Source organism: Gossypium arboreum, chromosome 3 (assembly GCF_025698485.1).
Source record: "Gossypium arboreum isolate Shixiya-1 chromosome 3, ASM2569848v2, whole genome shotgun sequence".
Lineage (NCBI taxonomy): Eukaryota > Viridiplantae > Streptophyta > Magnoliopsida > Malvales > Malvaceae > Gossypium > Gossypium arboreum.
The window spans coordinates 23,642,503-23,667,212 of NC_069072.1; the positions used below are offsets into that span (position 1 = coordinate 23,642,503).

Below are 24,710 nucleotides of genomic sequence, written 5' to 3' on the forward strand. Positions count from 1 at the left end.
TAGGTCTTGAGTATGGGAACATTAGGAATCTGCTTATAAATATTTAGTTGTGTAAGAAAGTGACACAAATGCATGTTGGTTTCAGTGGTCAAGTGTCTGAGAAGTCTTGGGTTCAAGCCTAAGCAAGTGCAAAAAGTTTTGTTTTTTAAGGGATTAAGCACTGTCTCTTGGCAGTAGGTGATCGCGTGATTCGTAACAAGTAATAAATATTTATAATGAAGATCAAACCTAGACTAACTATTATCACGACGAAAAGGCAAGCGCACCTATCGAACAATAGTATAGTAATGGCAAGACCGGGATATCGTACCCAAGAGAACCAAAAGTACTAGTAATAACTATCTTTTTATTATCTAGCCTAAGAATAAAAGGGTTTGTTTATTAAACTAATTATCTAAACTAATTAACTGGTTTAATTAAAGTGAAGAGAAAATTTAGAAAAAGGCTTGAAGAAAACTAATTGATAAATATGACACCCAAGGAGGAATCCACCTAGATTTCACTTGTTATCTGTCTCTGAACCGGACGATTTATTCACTTGACTTGATCCATGAGATTCCCTAACCTATGTTATTATCCCTATAAAATAAGAGTACATCTCAAAAGTATAAAAATAACAAAACATGAAGAAAACTCTAAAAACCCCTGAAGAAATTCTGAGAGAGAGATCTTCAGTCTTGGAGTAGCTCCGGCTGTTGGAATGAATCGTCTAGCTTCCTTCAAGTAATTCCTGGTGTGTGGTTCTGTATTCCAGAAAAGTTCTGGAAGAGGCCCCCCCTCTCTAGGTCATACTTAGGTTGTTTGTATAGGCTTTGGATTGGCTTTCTTCCTCCCTAAGTACCCTTTTCTGTGTAAAATACAACTCTTTGAAAAAGGGACACGCCCATGTGCGACGGCCATGTGACATGATTACTAGGCCATGTTCGATCCGTTAAATTGCCACGGCCGTATGGGCTCAATGGCCAGGCCATGTGAATCGTGTAAACCTTGTCGACAACCCCGAAGGCCACGGGCATGCGAGATGCCCGTGTGGCAAGGTTTAGGCCATGTGATCTTCTCAATTAGGTTCGTTTTGTCCCTTTTTAGCTCGTTTTTGGCTTCTTTTGACTCTTGGTGCTCTCCTGAGTACAAAACATGAAATAACCAGATTAAGAGCACCAAAATACACAAATCTAGTAGTAAACATCCATAAATATGCTAAGTATTTGGGGTAAAACTATGTATAATTTGGAGTTTATCAGTAGGCTTTTAAATAAAAAAGGGTAAAGCATGTCAGAAAGAGACTGCTAGCTAGGGGATAAGTGGCATGCTATGGTTGTATAAGGTCTGAGGTTCGAATCCTACTTTGAGCAGTGGAGTGTTTTATTTTGCTGCACTAGCCGTGTGGGTAGTAGAGGGTGACTGAAACACTGCTGAGTGGAGTGAAGTTTGAATTGGTCTTGGAGGGTTTTTAGGAGAGAATTAAGGGAGGAAAATGTGGAATTTGAAATGTGGAATATTTGGTGCTGAAATGGTAAGCTAAGCCACTCAGAATTCAGCATTGGGAGGATTATTCTCCATTTTGGCTGTTGTGAGCATTTCGGGTTCTGTTTCTTTTGTTCCCTGGAGGTTTTAGAAAGATTAGGTAATACCTTTGATTTTTTCTTTAGACCGATACTCTCCTTCCCTCTCCCTCAATTCCTTTGAGTCTATCAAACTTTCTCTTTTGCATCATATTGTTTGGTCGTACTGTCACTCTCTTTCCCTCTTAACACTTTCGGTTGTGACAAAGGGCTATCTCGATTTCTTATTCTTTTTGTGACCTTACTTGATCGATTACTCTATCTTCATTTCTCCCTCTCTATTCTTGTTGTTGGTTCGGCAAGTGTTCTTTGATTATTTGGCTTATGGCGCATGATTCTCCTCTCTCTCTCCCCCTATTGCTTTTTATTGGTCGAATGTTGATCAATCCTCCTCTTTGGTTCTTTACCGAATCTGTTCTTTTTGATGCACTCAACTCTTGGATCCCGTTGGTTCGATAAGTCTTTTGGTAGGGTGAAAAGTATGCTTCAATATTTTTTAAGAGAAGTTTTCGTTTATTATGGAGTAAGTTCTAACTCTCGGTTATGTCGACTTGTGTTGGGCAGCAACAAATTGTATCGAACTTGGTTTACCTGCAGAGCTGTGGGGCCATATCGATTGAAGCAGTGGAAGTAAGTGATAGTAATGGTTTCGTTGGGGAATGTTTTTGTATTATTAGTGCTAAGCATGACTAATGTTGGTCATGGATTTGTCTTATGTTGTATGTGATTATTTTAGGAGCATTACGTACCAAGAATCCTATAAGGTATGTAACCACACTACTGTAAATGTAGATTAGCAAAAGCTGGAAAAGTATGACTATTGACGCTACACGAGCATGCGCACGTTTGTGTGGCAGTCTGAATGCATAGACATGGGTATTCGATCGTAGAAGCCACCATGAGCGAATTCATGGGCTTGGGCCATTTTGAGCCACTTGAGCCGAGTGGGCCCCACAGTCTCATGGGGCCTACAAGGGTAAATCACACGGATGAGTGGAGACTACTGCGCTAGGCTGTGTAGTTTACACGGCCAAGGCCATTTCTGGGATTTGTGGGCCACATAGGTGTGTGGGCCCTCATGGGCCTGCAATATGGCCTTAGGCCCATTTTTACTGTATGACTGTTAAGGTTGCACGAGTCGCCTAAAACGACTATGAGCCTAGTGTTGGGTCAGTAAGTATACCTAGACCCTCAAGTTGGTAAATGACTGTTTTGCCCTTATGAGGTAAAATGGTTGTTTTGCCCTTATGAGGTAAAATGATTGTTTTGCCCTTATGTGGTAAAATGACTGTTTTGCCCTTATGTGGTAAAACGACTGTTTTGCCCTTTTATGGTAAGATGGTTGTTTTTCCCCAATGTGATGTATGTTTATATTTTAGCATGCTATTGTAACTGAATTGTACATGTATAATATTATGACATGTTGCATGATGCATTGTATAGGGATGGGTTTTAATATGATTGGAGGAAGTGTACTGTACTGCCAGCTCTATTGAAATCACTGATGGCTCTAAGCTTATTATACTGGTAGCTCTACTGCAAATACTATTTAGTATCGCAACCAGTGCTATTTTGGAGTGTAGGGATGTGTGGGTTGATTTTATCCGCACATGGAGTGTAGGGCTGGACGGAGTAGAGTGTAGAGGCTGGTTGGGTAGGACTTGCATACTGTTCAAACTGTTACTGCACTGATCACTGTTGCATGACTGTTTTTGTATTGAAATGGGCTACAGCCCACACTGATACTATTACTGTAATGGGCTAAGGCCCTAACTGAAACTGAATTGTTACTGATACGGGCTTAGGCCCAGACTGTTTTGTTCACTGTATGATTGATTGTTTGTTTATTAAGGGATTACACACTGAGTTTTCATAAACTCACCCTTCAGCTTATCTGTCCAGATAACCCTTAGACAGATTGGTGCTGCGAGGGACTCGAAGGTGGCCACACAATCGCTCATGTTTTCATTTATTCCTTTTTATTTAAGTAATTTACTTTGGGTATTTTTTTGCAATAAGGCCTCTTTAAATTTTTAAAGTTTAATTTGGGCTTTTATTTATATTGATTTATATCTACTAGCAATAGGACATAGGTTTTCAAAAGATAAATGTTTTTCAAAAATACCCCGAATACGTAAATGGTTTTAAGAGCTACCGCAAGAAAACAATGGTTTACAAGTAAACGCTAGTACGCAACTATTTTATAAAGCTTCCGCTACAAACAAGATTTTGAAATTAAGAACGTTTCAAAGTAAATACTTTTGGTAGCGACACAAGTTTTGAAATGAGTGACATAACTCAAAAACACACAAAGAGGCTTAATAAAGATTGGACTTTGCAAATGATATCATGCTTTACGAAAAACACTTCAATGTGATATCGCCAGATTCGGCCGTAACATCCAGGCCAGGTTTGGAGTGTTACCAGTTCATAGTGGTAAGTCATTTACATATCATGCCAAAATTATGTGTACCTATGATTACTCCTATTTACTTCGCTCCAAAACTAATCCTAGTATCATACTTGCTCAAGGGTTGTCATTTATTTTCATGTTTTCTTACCTAAGGACAAGCAATTACTTAAGTGTGGGAGAGTTTGATCTTCTACAATTTGTTGTAGTATATTAAACTATTTTATGTACTTAATGAGCTCGTAGGAAAGGAAATTAGTTGTGTTTTCATGAAGTTTTGGAAAGGAAATTAGTTATGTTTTCATGAAGTTTTCACTTTCAAGATGTAGATAATAAAAAGAGAAGTTTTAGTAAATTATATTACCTTGGGGGGCAAAGTAGGCCTAAAGGTAGACTAATATGTTCGGTGAGTGTGTAGACACAATTCAAAGGCATAAGGATAGGAGACTGACCGCGATGTTGTAGCATGGACCTTAGATGTCACAACATAATGAATAGATTACCTAAAAAGAGCAATCTACTTCGATGTCGCAACACAACCCTGAAATCACGCCCTAAGGAGTAAACTGCCATCAATGTCATGATACAAACTAGAGGGTGTCGTAACACTTACATGACATGATTTATTAATGAGCCAAGGGTGTTTTTGACCATACAATAAACTTTAACACAAAAACCTCAGCCTAATTAGGTCAAGGGTCAGTGACCAAGCTTAGGCCTACAAATAGAATTGTTCTGGACAATTTTTACTTTGCTTTTACTTAGTTTTAATTTCCCCTTCAGTTGTATTTAGTTTTTCTTTCAGTTTTCTATTTCGTTCTTTGAAAGGATAAAATTGTAGATCACTCAAATCTCAATGGATTACAGTTTGCACTTTATTGTTATATCAAGATTTCTCTCATCTTTGTTCTTTATTTATTCATAATGTTTATCTTTTCTATCAATTACTTTGCATATGTTAAATCCATAGGGAACTAATAAGGAAAAGGAGATTAACAAGGGGATGTGGGATTACTTAACCTCTATGTAGGGTTTCTTAGCGAATTAGCTGGTCTAGATAGGAAGAACTTTTGGCGACCCTAGGAAGTCATATAGGTGAGAATGAACCTGAAATTGATATTGCCTATCTGTGAAAACCTTACCCCAATATAGTATGGACTGTGACATAGAGAGATAAGTAGTTCTTGCCTACTCATTAGGCTAGTGGAACACCGAGAGACCCTATAAGGTAGATGGGAAGTTGATTGGATAGAACCCGAAGTAGGAGTTAATTATGAACACTGAAGCGAGTTAGTCTTTTATCATTTGTCACCCCATTTTCCCCGGGAACCAAGAGCAGGAGCAGCCCATTCAGGCTTGGTCAATGAAAATTTTACTATTAATAGGCCGGAACCGTAGCCAATGAGTCTGCTCCACTCCTCTTTGTTCTGCACCACTTGGCTATAGCTATTTCCCCACCTAGGATCCCCAAAAAAATAGCATAATATATAATATAATAAAGTGAAAGATCAGATTGTTACAGAAGACCAGATCGAGGGAAGGTACCGGACAATCAAAGAAAGAAGCCAGCTTAAAAGCACCCTGGTCGAAGCGAAGCGCATGCGATGAGGGAAGAGAGAGACCACCAATGCAAGTGGATCGACTTAAGCATCGATTTCGAAGGCGACAACATGAAGCATGAAAATAGAGCCAGCCACTTTTCTCGTTAATAATGTTACAAGCAACAACGAGAAAATACGCTCTTGGATGCATGCATGCCCCTATCCCCCACCCATCGTCCTGATCTTGGCTTGAAGTATCCAACCCGATCTTGGCTTGGAGTATCCAAGTAGCGCTAAAACGAAAAAGCGAACTATTGGAATTCTTGGGCTTAGCCTTTGAATTGCCCTGGATCAGTCCTATTTGACAAAATCTGCAATCTGCCTCCATAATGCTTTTTATTATTTTTATAAAATAACTTTTCTCATCACCTTAGGACTAATTGTAATATAATTTAATTAAATTAGTAGCTAGACTCATTAGTGTAGACATTAATCTTATTTTACTCTTACCTCCCTTGGGTATAATCCGCAAAGTGCTTCTGTGACAGCCCAAAATTGACCCTAGTCGGAAGGTGGTCTCGGGACCACAAAACCGAGGCATAAAAATAATTAAAAATTTATTTTGATGCCTATAATATGTGTGTGCTCATGTATGACATTTTATGATGATTGATTTAGTGTTATAAGGGTGAATTCCACAAGAAAGGACTTAGTAATGAACTTTGAAAGTATGATAGGGAAATGTGTGATGACTAATTAAAGCATGCATGCAAAATAATGGACTTGCATGTCAAATTCCCCTTTATAGGTGGTGGCGGCCATGACTAGGAGGATGGGCTAAACATGTCATGAAACATGTTTTGTTGGTGCATTAGGGTGAAATAATAAACAAAGGTGTATGGGTGATAAAAAATGAAAAAAAATGTGTGTGAGTGTGGTAATCCCCCCATTGCCGTGAGTTGTAGAGAAGGAAAGAAAAAATTTTGTTCATCCTTTCTTTGAGCCAAAACTAAGGAAGAAGGAGGATTTTTGCTTCATGCTTGGTTTGGAAGAGATCTAGAAGGAGATTTGGCTAAGTTTGCATCAAGATTAAGGTATGTATGAGGTTGTGTTAGGAGTTTCATGCATGTTTTGGTTGCTAACTTGATGTGCATGTTAGCGATGGCTCAAATCTTTGTTAAGCCATGGAAATGGTATTTGGCCAAAGTTGTTATGGTGATAAAGCCATTGCATGCTAAGTGTGAAGCTTGATGATGATGCATGCAATGATGGATTGTCTACTCTTGAGTAAGATTTTGAGCTTTCTTTTGTTTTATCATGATTGAAGTTGAAAAGGAGCATGATTGTCATATTCGCCATGATGCATTCATGAGCATGGTTTATGCTTCTTGCATGTTAGTTAAAATTTGTGTTTTGGATGGCTATGGACACCTTGAAATTCGCCATGCTCATATATGTATATATATGTTTGCACATGATGTTTTGGTTATGAAGGAAGTGATGAATAAGTTTGTTTAAAGAAGAAGATGTTGAAGAATAATTGTGAAATTGTAAGCACATTCATTGCCTAGCACACATATGAGTGCTTGATGCTATATTGTAAGTTTTGAGCTACAATATGCAAAGCATTAACTAGTAAAATGCATGCTATTTTTGTGTGGTATTAAGTGCATAATTGGCCTCAACATGGACAAGTATATTCGGCCTTGGGTAGCCTATTGAAGGCCTTAGCTTTTCCTTGATGCTCGAATAAATTGTATTGAATTGCTTGATGTAGTATAAAATGTGCATGACCATTGTGTATTCAAGCTAAAGGGTGGCCATATGACCATTTAAATTCCTTGTCATATTCGGCCATAAGCTAGCACAATGAGGTTTTGATAAATTGAATTTGTTTGAATTAGCTCAAGAGCTAAGAGGGCCACAATTGGACAAGGGGAAGGAAAAAGTAATCGAATAGCCGTAAAAGCCGTTCGACAACATCCGAGGTAAGTCCTCAAGAAGTGACCTTACTTGAATTATGTGGAATGAAATATGGATGTATTGATTATTAATTTATGTGTGTATGAGTATTCGAATGATACCGGGCTAAGTCCCAAGGCGATTATGTTAGTGATTATAATTGTGTTTGAGCCTTAGTAACGAAAATAAATATGTATGTCCAATGATTATTGATGTATGTGTGCATGAGAAATTGAATGATATCCGGGCTAAGCCCAAGACAATTATGCTGGAAATTATAATCGGGTTAAGACCAAGGCAATTGTGCTAGTGGCTACATCCGGGCTAAGACCGAAGGCATTCGTGCGAAGTCATTCTATCCGGGCTAAGACCAAGGCATTTGTGCAAATCGTGATATCCGGTTAAGTCCGTGAGGCCTTGGTGCGGGTTACCATAACCGGGCTATGTCCAAGGCGATTGATCGAGTAGCGACATCCGGTTAAACTCAAGGTATGTGATTTGAAAATTATAAGCTTGCTGGAAAATTTCAGCTAATGCACTTGTGAAATTTCCCAATGACAAGGTAAGTGCGGTGTGTGCTTATGCGCTAGGAGTAAGAGCGTGTGAATATCCGCTCCTATGATGGAACGAGTTATCGGCCTTAATGAAGCCGTTATTTGTGTATGAACATAAGAGTTGGGATGGTGAAGTAAGTATGATTATGTGAATGTGCATTAATGAAATGATGCATTTAACTATGTGAATGTATTGCTGTAATTAGAGTTGATTATATTCCTTGAGACTTACTAAGCATAAAAATGCTTACTCCGCTGCTTTGGCTCTCAGTTTTCTAGATTTCGCTCGATAGCAATCGGATTCGGGATCGTTGAAGTCGAAGTCATCCACACTATCAAGCCCCCATTTTGGTATAAATTCTTGGTTGAACTTGAAATGGCATGTATAGGACTACCCTTGTTGGTTTAAATATGTTATGATGTATATGTGTACGGCCATGCGAAAATGGCTCGTAATAGTGAAGTATCAACTTAAACTATTTGCGGTTTGTATATATATATATGGTGTCATGATGTGACTATGAATTGGAAATGGGAATGTTGGTCACATGATCAGCCATTGGCATGGTTAAAATGATCATATGTGGACCTATGTAAGGCAAGACTAGTTGGTTCATGGAGACTACAAAATAGGTAAGACCTACCTTAAAACAGATGCTGCCAGCTGCAGTAACGTGAATGTGAAAAATCACCAAAATTTGTAGGAATGGTATTAAATAGTGAATCAGCTATGTAAATGAACATTGATGAGTCTATTTTCATATGGAAGAAACGAAATGGTCATAGGAGTTACATGTTAAGAGATATTAAAGCTATTGTAAGACAGGGCCAGAACGGTTTCTGGGTTCCCTGTCGCAACTTTAAAAATTTACTATAAATTATCCAGAAATAATTAGGAGACATACCTTATATGTACAGATTCCATTTTGAGTCTAGTTTCATTAGAAACAAACGGCACCAGCATTAAAGCCCTGTACAGAGAGATATTCAAGTTATACCGCGCGAAGGTCAGAGCAGTCGATCCCTGTAACATGGGTGACTTTAACTAATAAACTGTACCAATTGGCCCGACCAAAAATTCTAGAAATAAATACATGGATGGATATATGAGTCTAAATTCAGGGAAAATTTACGAAACCAGTTTCCGAGTTTTGAAACTCGAGATATGATTTTTAAGGCGACAGTGACGCAGTTTTTCCAGCCTGACTGGAAATGTCCAATGGATGGGCAAAACAAGTGAACTTGGCTTGCTAACCTCGTGTCCGACACGGCGATGGTCTCGGGTTCGGGTGTTACAATTTTATTGGTATCGAGCCACGGTTTAGTCGATTCTAGGACTACCGTGAGGTGTTTGGGGTCTAGCTATACATGCCATTAAATGATGAATCGATAGTGTGGTGATTTCTGACAATTTGACTTTGAGTTTGTTTATAGCAATGGATCCCGATCCCAACCGAGCAATAGCTGATGATGTGGAGAGTGTGGCGCCTGCTCCCGTACAAGGGACAGCGCCGGCGGACTCTCAACCTATGGCCAGCAATCCGAATGATGAGGCTAGGCAAGCCTTTTATAGTGTGATGAACGAATGGTTTAATCAATACATTCGAACTAACACGGCTGTCCCACAACCTCCATTCCCGACAAATGCAACCTCAAGACCTACAATACCTCCGTGAATCGACCAAATAAGGTCAAGTAAGCCTCCAGTCGATAGGATTCGTAAACATGGGGCCACTGAATTTAAAGCTACGGATGATGATGATGCCGAACGAGCTGAATTTTGGTTGGACAACACTATCCGGGTGCTCGATGAGCTATCTTGTACACCCGATGAGTGCTTAAAGTGTACCATCTCCTTGCTACGTGATTCCACCTACTATTGGTGGAGTACTCTGACTTCTGTGGTACCTAGAGAGCAAGTGACTTGGGAATTCTTTCAAACCAAGTTCCGAAAAAAAAAAAAAGTATATCAGTCAGAGATTCATCGACCAAAAGCGAAGGGAATTTCTTGATCTTAAGCAAGGTTCTATGTCGGTTACCGACTATGAACGAAAATTTGTGAGGCTTAGCCGATACACGCGAGAATGCATTTCGTCCGAAGCTATTATGTGTAAACGCCGAGGATGGGCTGAATGATGATATAAGGATGTTCGTTGGCATTCTCGAAATACGAGATCGTAGTACTTGTTGAGCGAGCTTGTAAAGTCGAAGAGCTTAGAAAGGAGAAACAAAAAGCTGATGTGGGAACCGGAGAATTCGAAGAGGTCCTCGGAAAGTCTCTTCAACAGCAATCAAGAGATTTCGAGATGATGTGAACCGGTCTAGAGGTGCTTTGGGCTTTTCTAGACGAGGACGCGATCGACCCCGTGACCACACGAGTCACTTCGATCGCTGATGGTGGAAATGATCGCCGAGAGAGGCGAGTGTCAACATTGTGGCAAATGGCATTCGGGAGCTGTTGGTTTCGTGATCGCTCTCGCTATAAGTGTGGATCGGCCGACCACTTTAGGAAGGATTGCCCGAGGATGCTTGAGCAGAATGTGAGTCGAGTGGAAACTCGGTGCTACCATCGCTCGAGGTAGGCCACCTAGAAATATGGGCAATGTCATGGCGGTCGAGAGGATCTAGAGATGCTACCATCGGATCGAGGCTCGTGCTCTGCGAGGACTTATGCCATACGCGCACGACGCGAGGACGCCGCCTCTCCGGATGTCATTACGGTGCTTTCACTCTTTTCAATACTAATGTGATTGCTTTGATTGACCCCGGTTCTACTCAATCTTATATATGTGAAACCTTAGCATCCAAAGAAGACTTTGCCTATTGAGTCTCTCGAGTTTGTAATTCGGTGTCAAACCCTTGGGTCATTACGTGCTTGTCAACAAAGTGTGCAAGAAAAGTCCCTAGTGTTTCGAGGTTCTTGTTTCCGGCGGACTTGATGCTTTTGCCGCTCGATGAATTGACGTTATTCTTGGTTTGAATGGGTTGACCATGCACGATCGCGGTCGTAAATTGCAAAAGCAAGACTATCGATTTGAGGTGCGAATAACGAGATAATTCGGGTTAAGTCTACGGACTTAAAGGGTTGCCACCGTAATATCGCAATGTTGGCCGAAAATATGTAAGAAAAGAGTGCGAAGCGTACCTTGCGTACGTGCTCGATGACAAGGAATCAGAAAAGAAACCCGAATCTGTGCCCGTGGTTTGTGAATACCCGGATGTTTTCCCTGAAGAATTGCCGGGTTTACCACCTGTTCGGGAAATAGAATTTGGCATCGAATTGGTACCTGGTACCATTCCAATTTTGATAGCTCCGTATCGTATGGCACCAACGGAATTAAAGGAGTTGGAAGCTCAGTTGCAAGAATTGGTGGATAGAGGTTTTGCTCGCCCGAGTTTTTCGCCTTGGGGTGCGCCAGTGTTGTTCGTGAAAAAGAAGGATGGAACCATGCGGCTGTGCATCGATTATCGTCAGCTTAATAAAGCGATAATAAAGAACAAATATCCGTTGCCACGTATCGATGACTTGTTCGATCAACTAAAGGGAGCCTCAGTGTTCTCGAAAATAGATTTGAGATCGGGCTATTATCAATTGCGAATCCGAGATTCGGACGTACCCAAGACTGCCTTCAGAACGAGATATGGTCACTATGAGTTCCTAGTGATGCCGTTTGGGCTCACTAATGCCCCTGCGGTATTTATGGATTTAATGAATCGGATCTTTAGACCATATTTGGATCGATTCCGTAGTCGTGTTCATTGATGACATCTTGGTCTATTCAAGAAATGAGACCGAACATCTGAACACTGCGGTTAGTGCTGCAAATTTTACGGGATAAGCAATTATATGCTAAGTTCAAGCAAGTGTGAGTTACGTTAAGAGAGGTTAGCTTCTTGGGTCATGTGGTATCTGTGATCGGGTATTCGAGTTTAATCGAATAAAATTTCAGCCATACTTAATTGGAAGCCTCAGAAATATTCTCGAGGTTCGAGCTTTTTGGGGCTTGCTTAGGTTATTACCGACGATTTGTAAAGGCTTCTCAACGATAGCCACGCCGATGACGGCTACTCCAAAAGGATGTTAAGTTCGAATGGACGGAGAAATGCCAAAAAGTTTCGATCAATCGAAAACTTATTTGGTGAAGCCCCAATTCTAGTGCAACCCGAGTTCGACAAAGAGCTTGTCATCTATAGCGACGCCTCTCTACTTGGGTTAGGTTGCATATTAATGCAAGAAGGTCGAGTTGTGGCCTATGCGTCGAGGCAATTAAAGCCACATGAGAAAAATTATCCGACTCATGATCTCGAATTGGCCGCCATCGTATTCGCTTTAAAGATTTGGTGACATTACTTATTTGGTGAAAGGTGCCATGTATACTCGGATCACAAAAGTCTCAAATATTTGATGATCCAAAGAGACTTAAATCTGCGACAAAGACGTTGGCTCGAGTGTTAAAGGATTACGAGCTGGTCATTGACTATCACCGGGAAAGGCGAATGTGGTTGCGGATGCCTTGAGTCGTAAATCATTATTCGCTTCGGCGATGAACGTGCACTTGTGCATTCGATCCGATAGTGTGTTAGTAGCTGAATTGAAAGCCAAACCACTATTGATACATCAAATTCGAGAAGCTCGAAAGTCGACGACGAGTTGGTCGCAAAACGGGTGAGTGTGTTCCAAACAAGGATTCGAGTTTCAAATCGATGATGACGATTGTTTGAGGTTCAAAAGTCGTCTGTGTGTTCCAAAGAATTCGGAACTCATTTCGATAATTCTGAATGAAGCCCATTGTAGCCGAATGGCAATCCACCCGGGGAGTACGAAGATGTACAATGATTTGAAACGTCGGTTTTGGTGGCATGGTATGAAGCGAGACATCTCCGACTTTGTTTCGAGATGTTTAATATGTCAACAAGTGAAAGCGGAACATTAGGTGCCTTCAGGATTACTTCAGCCAATCACGATACCCGAGTGGAAATGGGATCGAGTCACAATGGACTTTGTATCCGGACTGCCATTGTCAGCAAGTAAGAAGGATGCGGTTTGGGTCGTGGTAGATCGATTGACTAAGTCGGCCCACTTTGTCCCCGTACGTACGGATTTTTCAATTGACAAATTAGCTGAATTGTACGTTTCTCAGATTGTGAGATTACACGGGGTGCCTATTTCCATCGTGTCGGATAGAGATCCGAGATTTACCTCGCGATTTTGGAAAAATTTGCAAGAAGCTTTGGGTACCAAGTTGCATTTCAAAGACCGCCTTTCACCCCAAACCGATGGTCAATCCGAGCGGATAATTCGGATACTTGAGGATATGTTAAGATGTTGCGTCCTCGAGTTTAGTGGTTTATGGGAACGGTATTTGCCGTTGATTGAATTCGCTTACAACAACAAACTTTCAATCAAGTATTAAGATGGCACCCTACGAGGCCTTGTCTTTGTCGTAAATGCCGTACACCATTGTTTTGGACCGAGCTCGGTGAAAGCAAGATTTTCGGTGGATTTGATTAGGGATCTTTGAAGCAGAAGTGAAAGTAATCCGTGAAAGTCTGAAGATAGCCTCCGATCGTTAGAAGTCGTCGCGGACTGAAGCGTAAGGATATCGAGTATCGTGGGTGATAAAGTGTTTCTCAAGGTATCGCCTTGGAAAAAGATACTCGATTCTACCGTAAGGGCAAGTTGAGCCCGAGGTTCGTTGGGCCATATGAGATATCCGAGCGAGTCGATCCCGGTGGCATATCGCTTGATTTTGCCCCGAACTCGAAAAGGTTCACGATGTCTTTCACGCTTCGATGCTTTGACGCTATAGATCCGATCCATCGCACGTGATTAGTCCATCGAAATTGAAATTCAAGCTAATATGAGTTATGAGGAAGAACCGATTCGTATCCTATCACGAGAAGTGAAAGAGTTGTGAAACAAGCGGGTTCCGCTAGTAAAAGTGTTATGGCTCAAGCACGGGATAGAAGAAGCTACTTGGGAGACCGAGAACTCTATGAAAGAGCGATATCCAAACCTATTTACGGTAAGATTTTCTGGGACGAAAATTTCTTAAGTGGGGAGAGTTGTGACAGCCCAAAATTGACCCTAGTCGGAAGGTGGTCTCGGGACCACAAAACCGAGGCATAAAAATAATTAAAATTTATTTTGATGCCTATAATATGTGTGTGCTCATGTATGACATTTTATGATGATTGATTTAGTGTTATAAGGGTGAATTCCACAAGAAAGGACTTAGTAATGAACTTTGAAAGTATGATAGGAAATGTGTGATGACTAATTAAAGCATGCATGCAAAATAATGGACTTGCATGTCAAATTCCCCTTTATAGGTGGTGGCGGCCATGACTAGGAGGATGGGCTAAACATGTCATGAAACATGTTTTGTTGGTGCATTAGGGTGAAATAATAAACAAAGGTGTATGGGTGATAAAAAATGAAAAAAAAATGTGTGTGAGTGTGGTAATCCCCCATTGCCGTGAGTTGTAGAGAAGGAAAGAAAAAATTTTGTTCATCCTTTCTTTGAGCCAAAACTAAGGAAGAAGGAGGATTTTTGCTTCATGCTTGGTTTGGAAGAGATCTAGAAGGAGATTTGGCTAAGTTTGCATCAAGATTAAGGTATGTATGAGGTTGTGTTAGGAGTTTCATGCATGTTTTGGTTGCTAACTTGATGTGCATGTTAGCGATGGCTCAAATCTTTGTTAAGCCATGGAAATGGTATTTGGCCAAAGTTGTTATGGTGATAAAGCCATTGCATGCTAAGTGTGAAGCTTGATGATGATGCATGCAATGATGGATTGTCTACTCTTGAGTAAGATTTTGAGCTTTCTTTTGTTTTATCATGATTGAAGTTGAAAAGGAGCATGATTGTCATATTCGCCATGATGCATTCATGAGCATGGTTTATGCTTCTTGCATGTTAGTTAAAATTTGTGTTTTGGATGGCTATGGACACCTTGAAATTCGCCATGCTCATATATGTATATATATGTTTGCACATGATGTTTTGGTTATGAAGGAAGTGATGAATAAGTTTGTTTAAAGAAGAAGATGTTGAAGAATAATTGTGAAATTGTAAGCACATTCGCCTAGCACACATATGAGTGCTTGATGCTATATTGTAAGTTTTGAGCTACAATATGCAAAGCATTAACTAGTAAAATGCATGCTGTTTTGTGTGGTATTAAGTGCATAATTGGCCTCAACATGGACAAGTATATTCGGCCTTGGGTAGCCTATTGAAGGCCTTAGCTTTTCCTTGATGCTCGAATAAATTGTATTGAATTGCTTGATGTAGTATAAAATGTGCATGACCATTGTGTATTCAAGCTAAAGGGTGGCCATATGACCATTTAAATTCCTTGTCATATTCGGCCATAAGCTAGCACAATGAGGTTTTGATAAATTGAATTTGTTTGAATTAGCTCAAGAGCTAAGAGGGCCACAATTGGACAAGGGAAGGAAAAGTAATCGAATAGCCGTAAAAGCCGTTCGACAACATCCGAGGTAAGTCCTCAAGAAGTGACCTTACTTGAATTATGTGGAATGAAATATGGATGTATTGATTATTAATTTATGTGTGTATGAGTATTCGAATGATACCCGGGCTAAGTCCCGAAGGCGATTATGTTAGTGATTATAATTGTGTTTGAGCCTTAGTAACGAAAATAAATATGTATGTCCAATGATTATTGATGTATGTGTGCATGAGAAATTGAATGATATCCGGCTAAGCCCCGAAGACAATTATGCTGGAAATTATAATCGGGTTAAGACCGAAGGCAATTGTGCTAGTGGCTACATCCGGCTAAGACCAAGGCATTCGTATGAGTCATTCTATCCGGCTAAGACCAAGGCATTTGTGCAAATCGTGATATCCGGTTAAGTCCGTGAGGCCTTGGTGCGGGTTACCATAACCGGGCTATGTCCCGGCGATTGATCGAGTAGCGACATCCGGTTAAACTCGAAGGTATGTGATTTGAAAATTATAAGCTTGCTGGAAAATTTCAGCTAATGCACTTGTGAAATTTCCCAATGACAAGGTAAGTGCGGTGTGTGCTTTTGGCGCTAGGAGTAAGAGCGTGTGAATATCCGCTCCTATGATGGAACGAGTTATCGGCCTTAATGAAGCCGTTATTTGTGTATGAACATAAGAGTTGGGATGGTGAAGTAAGTATGATTATGTGAATGTGAATTAATGAAATGATGCATTTAACTATGTGAATGTATTGCTGTAATTAGAGTTGATTATATTCCTTGAGACTTACTAAGCATAAAAATGCTTACTCCGCTTTGGCTCTCGTTTTCTAGATTTCGCCGATAGCAATCGGATTCGGGATCGTTGAAGTCGAAGTCATCCACACTATCAAGCCCCCATTTTGGTATAAATTCTTGGTTGAACTTGAAATGGCATGTATAGGACTACCCTTGTTGGTTTAAATATGTTATGATGTATATGTGTACGGCCATGCGAAAATGGCTCGTAATAGTGAAGTATCAACTTAAACTATTTGCGGTTTGTATATATATATATGGTGTCATGATGTGACTATGAATTGAAATGGGAATGTTGGTCACATGATCAGCCATTGGCATGGTTAAAATGATCATATGTGGACCTATGTAAGGCAAGACTAGTTGGTTCATGGAGACTACAAAATAGGTAAGACCTACCTTAAAACAGATGCTGCCAGCTGCAGTAACGTGAATGTGAAAAATCACCAAAATTTGTAGGAATGGTATTAAATAGTGAATCAGCTATGTAAATGAACATTGATGAGTCTATTTTCATATGGAAGAAACGAAATGGTCATAGGAGTTACATGTTAAGAGATATTAAAGCTATTGTAAGACAGGGCCAGAACGGTTTCTGGGTTCTCTGTCGCAACTTTAAAATTTACTATAAATTATCCAGAAATAATTAGGAGACATACCTTATATGTACAGATTCCATTTTGAGTCTAGTTTCATTAGAAACAAACGGCACCAGCATTAAAGCCCTGTACAGAGAGATATTCAAGTTATACCGCACGAAGGTCAGAGCAGTCGATCCCTGTAACATGGGTGACTTTAACTAATAAACTGTACCAATTGGCCCGACCAAAATTCTAGAAATAAATCCATGGATGGATATATGAGTCTAAATTCAGGAAAATTTACGAAACCAGTTTCCGAGTTTTGAAACTCGAGATATGATTTTTAAGGCGACAGTGACGCAGTTTTTCCAGCCTGACTGGAAATGTCCAATGGATGGGCAAAACAAGTGAACTTGGCTTGCTAACCCCTCGTGTCCGACACCGGCGATGGTCTCGGGTTCGGGGTGTTACAGCTTCCATATTTTGTTTTAAAAACTATATTACAACATGAGCAAAATATTTGTGGACACCTCTTTAATTCATATATTTAGTTGTAGTATTCTCACTTCTAACATTGGTGCATAGGGAACCGGTCAAGCTCATTGTTCTGGCGAACTGTGGTTCATGAGTTTGGCAAAGTTGGGCTAGCTCTTAATTTTTGGAAGCCAAGGTCTTTTCTAGTTCAGCCCGTCTAGCTTCACTTCCACTACAGTGTTAGCGGAGGGTCCAGCCAAGGATTCCACATTCTTCTATCATAACTTGGTAAGTATCCACCAATTCAGGTAAAGTTTGTTGGCGGGCACTAGCAGAAGAAGGGAAGGTGTAGTTCTTCAGCGGTTGAGGTAGACTCCTCTCCCATATTTAGTTGACTTCAAGAGAGAGAAAGGGGACTGACTTGTGTTGTCATGGTTTCTCCATAGGAATAAGCTAGATACCCCACCAGAAGAAGAAGGAATTAACACTGAACCAGGGCGAGAAGACAGCGGTACATAATGAACGGTGTTCTGTGTAGGTGGAAACACGAAAATATACATACTTTTTCATGCCTTTTTTAACTCAAATTCATGCAGTTTCGTAGTAATTCTTGTTGAAAAATATATAATAATTAAATTGTACTTAAATTATTAACATGTTGAATTTTAATTAATTTTATAATAAAATTTGATTAATTTTGATTTATTTTTGATAGATTCGCGCAAAGGGCAAAAATGGCTCGGTAGACACTGCTAGAAGCACGAAACCGAGAAGTGATTTTGAAGCATCGAGGCGAATTAATTTTCAGACTAAGACGGTCCAAATTATGAATATTAATTTATAATATAATTAATTTTAATTTTAATCCAATTTATTTTCGGTTAAATAATTATTATTAATTAAATTATGAAAAGAGGCTCAACTGTGCTAAACCAAGAGACTGATCTAATTGAGCAATTGGGCTGCCCAAAACCATCCAACATGTGGACCTAATCAGCTTATTTAGCTGATTATTTGGCTTGCAAAATAGCCCTTGAAGCTTCCTTGAAATTTCATTCAAACCCCTCCACTTATCAAGCCTTTGTAGATTTATCCCTAGCTAAATTTAACAAGTTTGAAAGCTTCAAACTTGCCACATCTGTGGCCGGACATGGGGGAAGCCTATGGCTGCTGATTTTTTCTATTTTTAGTAGCTTATCCAACCTATAAATATCCTCTTGGCTGATCATTTCAAACACACCTATCATCTTTTCATTCTTCACTTTTCTCTCACTTTCTCTCTTCAAAACCCTTCCTTTGTTCTTTATTTTCCATTCCATCCCCTTGCTGACTTTCCCTATTGGAAAAGAGACCTTCAACCATCATTGGTAGCTACATTCAAGTGCTCATAGAAGCTTCAGTTCAACAAGAACAAGCAGAGTAGGAGGAGTGGAGCAAACTAGTCAGGCTACGGAGAAACGTCGAATTTGATTCTAGTTCCCTCTCTTTTAATTTTTATTATTGTTGTTATGAACATGTCTATGAATACTTGTTATGTTGATATGTTTAATTCAATTAATATGGCTTCAATTTAATTCGTGTTAGGTTGATTGCATTTTGTCCACTTAAGTTATTAAAATTATGTTTGTGTTGTTATAAGCCTTGGTAAGTTGTTTGATTAAGTAAAATCATGGTTAAGTTATTCTTGCATTATAATTGTATGGTAACTAATGAATTAATTATTTAATCATGTTGAAATTGTAATTAATTGACACAATACTTAATTAGTGCATGTTTAATCTTCTAAGGTAGCTGAGGGTTAAATTAGCGACACTATTAATCAATACATTAGCCTTGCATAACTTGCAAGATTATTGTGATTAAACTATTTCAAGGTAGGAATACATTGTTACCTCACTTAATATTTTATGTGCTTATGAAGATTGATTAATTGTTTGAATTGGAATTGGAAAATGTTCAAGAGATTAGTTAATTAAATGGGTATGTATGAGTAGTAGTTAGCAAATTACCAAGTTGCTGTGAATTTATTCATGACAACATGAACATGAGTTTAGTAATTCTAAATTAAGAAATGTAATTAATCTAACACAATTAAGTTATCTTTATTAAAATCATCTTTTAAAATCGTGCATTGGAACTTTTATTTTTATTTAATTTTACTTAGTCAAATTTTAGTTTTTAATCACTTCCTCAAAATCAAAATATTTTTCTTCACTGAAGTGTTTTAATTGCATTCATAAATAATTTTCTTGCACAGTCCCTGTGGGTACGATAACTTACATTTACTTGTCACTTTATTACTTGTTACAATTGTGTACACTTACACATTTCCATCGTTCCAATAGGCTTTTTAGGAAGTAGTTGAGCAACTAGAGTTAAGTCCACTGGTGTTGCAGACTTTGATGGTGAGTAGGGAGGGCTGGCAGAGTAAATTCTCTTCCAGGATTTACTAGTCCCTTACCTTGCCTGCAGTGGACTAGTCTGCTACCACTGCTCTCCTCAGTACTTTGAAAGCCCCATTCAACCCTTAGCATCTTGTGGCTACTACAACCTGGTTGCATCCTTGCACCTGCTGCTGCAATGGCCTCATATTCCCCTTCCATTAAGGCCTCTATGTCCATGCTGCTTAAAGTTTGTGATGGGGTGAAAGATTGAGAAGAACCTATAATAATAAGATTAGGGTCAACCATACGAGGAGCCAAACCCTTACTAAAAGACTCACCTATGACAATTGCTTGCAAGGTAAACTAGTTTTGTGCACACATTTTGCATACAATATAGGAAATAGTATGAGGGTTTCATCTTTCCTCCCTACCAACACGACGGCTAGGCCATTTAAGGCACTGTACAGCCATGCTATTTTGGTGGAGTGTACAACTTTAGGATTAGCCTCGACTGCAATATCTATGGGCCTATAGCCATTAAGACTCTAATTTTCCAAACAGAAGCGAAATATGTTTCTTGCGGTAATGGGTTCCTTTAGTTCCAGTACATGACCCAATTTTAGACCATTAAATTGTTCCACAGCAGCATCATTATCTAGCGGTTGCTTGTGGGAACAGACAAAATCCCGAGGAATGAACTACTTGATTGGGAAACAAAACCCACCCCTCAGTCTACCCCTTACTCAGATGAATTTATTTCTATTAAGGTAGAGGTTTGAAGCCTAATTTTTAACAATTGGCTCACGTCATTGGTAAGTGATGAAGTGTGCCATCCAAATAGTGGCACATTGAATGGTAACTTTCAACTGGTAATTCCACTAAAAGAAACCAAGAATAGGTGGCTTGTTCCTCTGACTGCAATCAATGAAGTTTATAATTGGAGTCCACTAGGATGAACCAACTAGTTGTCCTAGAGCAATGCCATACTTGTTCAGTATGGTATAGATAAAGGCATACAATAAAAGGTGAAACCCAACCTCTAACATGTAAATAGGAAGGATGATTCCATTAGAATTATCACTTAATCGGCATTCATTGTGAACAATGTTGAATTCATAGGCAAAGTTCAACACTTGTATTCCCTTAGCCTATAGATGCCTGACCATTTCCTCCTATGTCGTTGAACACTAGAACAGGTAGATGGGAAGGATGATTCCATCGGAACTGTCACTTAGCTACCATTCATCATGAATAATATTGAGTTCATAAGTGAAGTTCAACATTTGTATTCCCCTGTCACATAGATGCTTAACAATTTCCTCCTAGGTTGTTAAACATTGGAAAAAGGGGTCTTCACTGGTGGTACTTACTTCGCGATTACTGGGCCCAGACCCTATTGCCTTCTCTAACACCACACTCGTGAGCCCTTCGACTATGACCACCACTATTTCTTCTATCCTCTTGGTGGTTGTTTTTAATCCTAACCATTTTGGTGAGTTGAAAGAAAGGGGAAATACTAAAATATTACCTAGAAAGGAACAACTGAGAAGCTATCCAAAAATACTAATAAAAAGGAAACAAGGCTCAAAAAAAAAATCAAAAAGGGAAAAGAAATGAAACTTAGGGATTCAAAACAAAACTTAGTTGGCAAGAAATTGGGGAAAATGATTCTAGATGAAAGGGTTTCCTTTCTTTGCATCTCGATTTAAATAGCTGAACATCCAAGAGAAGTTTGGGTTAAAAGCTCAAATAAATTGTTCGAGTCTTGAAATCCATGGCTGACACCTGTTGGATACATGTAGGGTTTTTCTTAAACCCTCGATAACCAAAAAAAGTGGGAATATCCACCAGAACCAGATGCCTAGTAAGTACCCGCCAAACGGTATACATTAATACAGAATCCACTAAGCAGCATTATGTTGAGCAACTAACCAGTTCAAATGTAAACTAAGGATTCCTCTAGGATAGTAGTGAGGTTATCCTTAATGTAGCTATCCACTTCATATGAAGTATAGACGGATCCACAATTTAAGTGGGATGGGTTTAAAGTGAATCTATGAATAAGTGGCAATGGTAATGAATCAGGGAAGAGTAGAGGTGCCTACCTCTAAGTTAAGATAGAAGTTATCAAAGAAAAACGTAATCGCTCAGAGTCTACTTCTAGGACTAGTCACAAGAAGAAATTTCAAGAACAAAATTTTCTTTAAGGGTGAGGGAGTTGTCACACTCCGATTTTTAGTAAAGTCCCGAAGTTAAAGTTGGGAGTTAATTGAATAAAATAGTAATTCTGTACGCTCTATTGAGAAACTTGGAAATTTTTGGGCTGACTAGAAATTAGTGGGAATAGAATGATTAGCGATGTATGACTATTTTGGGCCATGGAGATCGTGCAAAATAAGAGTATATATATGTGTGTGAGAAGGGATATTTCTATAAAGGAATTCTTCTCAATTATATTTATAATTTTCTTCTCATCTGCATCATCATCTTTAGTTTCTCCAAGAAAGAGCCCTACTTCTCTCTGTACTCATGAATTGGAGGAAGAAAGAAGTAAGGATTCTTGAAAAGTTTATGTATAATAATGGATTTTAAGAAGTAAGGATTCTTGAAAAGTTTATGTATAATAATGGATTTTAGGTTTTTAAAGTTTGAATACTTTCGGTTTAACCGACATATATGCGTTTAGACAGGCTAAGCTGGCGAGGACGAAGGATTTAAGGTGAGTTTTTGTACTCCACTTGGGTGATTATTGTTGATGTGTTAGAATATTTTGCTTGCCTGTCTAACATGAGTTCAATCTGAATCCCATGGTTGTGTATGATCACGGTGAATGAGTATTCCATGTATGCATAAAGTTGTGAAAATATATAGATGTTTGCCAGTATGTCCTTAGATGCCAAATGTGGCTGTGTATTGACGTATAGTTAAATGGCGTATTGTATGTTATAGTAATAAGTACAATGACTTATGAGAATTTTATGTTCACAAAATGTGGAGTTTGAATGGAGTTTCTTCGACGGGGTAGATGAAGATAGGAAAAATTGGCATAATGGAGGAATGGACGGATTGTTATAGGATTCAAGGGAGTTTGTTAACATCGTGGAACGGATATCTACTGGTCCTTTGAGGCAACACCATGACAATGGTAATCTAATGGTCCTTTGGGGCGACACCGTGTAAATGGTATATAGATCCTTCAGGGCAACACCATGTAAATGTTATATAGGTCCTACTGGGCGACACCTCGAAAGGGTTTTATTCATTCTTTGGAATTAAAAGTCCATGGCTAGCCATGGCATGATCTAGTGGTGAGCAAGTACATATTAGGGTGAAATGGAGTCTGCGATGACAGTAAACAGAGAAGCTTGCCAAGGCATAAATTCCAAGGTAAAAGGAATTGGTAGAAGCATTTTAAGATGGCATATGGGAAAGGAAGGGGTATTTTTTTCAAATTATTTTAGTGTCCGCCATCATGAGTCTTTCAGTGTTTGGTGAATAGACTAGCAATGGGTAAGATAAAGTGAAACGATTAAGCAGATTTTGATCCTGAGAATCCATGGTAAACAAGCTGCCAGAAATAAGAAAAATTCGCCAAGGACCCTTTTAAAAGGGGAGTTCACCAAGGACTATCTTAGTTGGAAAGTCTGCAAAGAACAATCTAAGAAGAAGTTAGTCCACCGGGAACCATTTTTTTAATAGAAACTCTTGGTAATTAGTCTGAAGTGGGAAAAGTCCTATGGGTCTGTCTTATAAGTCCAAGTCCGCAAATGAAGGGGTGCTTAATCATTAGTAAAATATCAAATTCAAGGTTGCGAATGAGGGTATGATTAAATGGATTTCCTTAAAAGAAGACTTCTATGCAATAGGCTAAGTACTAAGAAGATAATTGTCGAGGTAATGCGGTAAGTCCATATTAAGTTAGTATAGAATGAAGAGGTTAAGCTAAGAATCTGCAATTGTGGAAAGATATCTGCTAATACACCAATAGTAGTCATCGATCCATATAATCGCGTATATGGTCATCTTCAATGAGTCAAACCAGGAAAGGTAAATTGGGAATTTGAGATGCAGTGGGACAAGGTCAAGTCCAAGAAGAATTTGTTATTGGAAGAGTATGCCTATGTCTAAATCAGGGGATATGTCTACCATCAGTTGGCTCAAAGAATGAAATATATTGGCTACACTAGAAAATCAACAGAACCTTCTATGATACTCAGGGAGTTTTATATTCAGTGCTTTTATTTTTATTACCAAAAATATATAGAGCCTTTTATGAGTACTACTGTACAGAATCTGACTTAGTTCACTCAAACTTATATGAGTTTGTACCATGAATGCATGGTCAAAGATTGACTCAAGGGTCGTGTGGAGGGGCCAAGCCAGACACTGCCAAGCTTGCATAAGTAGCATCATAACTGTATCATGCATATAGAGGATCACCTTTAGAGGCCACGACTCAGGGATTAATCTAGTGTATCTGTAGTAAAGTCTCAAGTTATAATTTGTACATAATTATTATGCTTAATAAGGTAGAATGTTTGTAAGAACTTAGTGCTTGTATGATAAGGAATATAATAGAATGTAACACCCCAAAAAAATCTTTTATATATTTATTTCTGTGTGTTTGTGACACAACAGTGTATCTGCTTCAGTGGTTATGTGTTCTGGGAGTGTCTGAGAAGTCTTGGGTTTAAGCCTTGTTTTGAGCTAAATTTTTGTTTTAATTGAATAAAGCCTTGCTTTTGTGCAGTAGGCTGATAGTTAAAAGTTGGTAAAAATATGTCAGAATGGGCTTGCTGGTCTAGTGGTTAACTGGAATGTCAATGTGCTGGGGGTCTTGAGTTTGAATCCCTGTACATGCAAAGGGGATTTCTTTTGTACTTGTGCCATGAAGGAGTTGGAAATGTTGTAAAATACTGAGTGTTTGAGATGTATGGGAGGTGGTGGACAGTTTTGGGGTGTTTGAG

The 24,710-nt window shown here is 39.1% G+C and overlaps 1 pseudogene; it reads right to left on the reverse strand.

The window, feature by feature from the left end:
* Window positions 1–19,980, reverse strand: part of LOC128290553 (uncharacterized) — a 59,258-nt pseudogene extending 39,278 nt beyond the window's left edge.
* Between the last annotated feature and the right edge of the window lie 4,730 nt (window positions 19,981–24,710).